This window comes from Wasmannia auropunctata, unplaced genomic scaffold, assembly GCF_000956235.1.
Source record: "Wasmannia auropunctata unplaced genomic scaffold, wasmannia.A_1.0 LD290633.1, whole genome shotgun sequence".
Classification (NCBI taxonomy): Eukaryota; Metazoa; Arthropoda; class Insecta; order Hymenoptera; family Formicidae; genus Wasmannia; species Wasmannia auropunctata.
This window is the reverse complement of record NW_012072257.1, coordinates 1742-3137: the sequence shown is the minus strand read 5'-3', so window position 1 is coordinate 3137 and position 1396 is coordinate 1742.

The following is a 1396-nucleotide window of genomic DNA, read 5'->3' as shown; positions in this document are numbered from 1 at the left end:
AGCGAATAGACGGTCAGGGGTGCAAAGGATCGGTGAGAAATTAAAAGATGAACGGTCGCGAAATGTACCGTGACCGAGGGCGAGCCGTTCATACAGGTGGTGGGTAGTTTGTAAAATTATTAGAATAGGGTTAGAATAATATGTAAGATTTAAGTATAATAGTAACGGAAATAAACGGTGGATGAGAGTTGAAGAGAGGGCGCGCGCGGGCGAGAAACGCCACGGTGAGTGATGAGAGGGAGAGAGGTGATATAAGCAGCGGAGCGGAGAGCATCGGGGCTTTTTTCCGAAAATCACGAACGGGTGTAAGGAGTGAGACGCGATCGGAAGAACCAAAAAATATCCGAGGTTTGTTCGGAGACTAGTAGTTTTGCGAACGATTGTAGAACGGAGGCGCGCGCATTCTTGAGGGAATGAGTGACATTATATTCTTTTCTGTATCGAGGTGTTAAGAAAAATAAATAACGTATTGGCATTTATAAATTCTACGACGTTGGTCATTTCAACCCGATCGAAGGAATTCCTTGAACCTTGGAGGTGAAAGGTTCTGGCGACCATGGGACGGGGACATAGCCGGACGGGAAATCGAAAACCCGTTCGATTCCGCCGATAAGGCATAAATCTACAGTAAGGGCCCGGTCCATCCATCCGGGACTGACCAAAGGCGAACGAGGCGAGCTGCCGGGACCACCGCAACGTGACGGTGAAGGGAAATCCGGTCACAACATGTTTCTATAAACTAAAAAATTTTGTAATTTTATTTTGACATGTGAATTTTAACACTATATGACACATGATTTGATTTTGCATCACAAGTGTGAAAAGATATATTGGAGTGAAGTGGAGGTTAGCGACGACACCATTCGGCGAAGACTTGCGGGAAAAAATCTTCAATGTCGGAGATCAGTATTAGTGTCAACTTTGAAATACCGACACCATGAAGCTCGATTAAATTTCGCAATGGAACATCAAAGCTGGAATATTCGTGTGTTATTCACGTAAAAATGCCGATTTTATCTTAGAGCGTCCGACAGACGGGAACGTGTGTATCATCCTGGAGAACGATTTACTCCATGCGCCATGAAGACAGAAAATTTTAATGGTGGGTCCATTATGGTTTGGGCCGGAATATCAGTACCAAAAGCCCACAGGTGAACGCGCTATTGATAATATTAACAAACTTTGATAATAATTTCTTTACTAAACAATTAACTTATTTTTTGATATTAATAACCTGATTAATTTCGTAAATTAATGGATCTTATGTGTTGTGTTTTAGACTGTATTCGACTGTTATCGGAAAAACATTGCAGAACGACACTGTTATTTAAGACTATAAAATTCCCAAAGATGTATGTAGCATATATCTTATTTTTATTATCTCTCTACCTGAAAA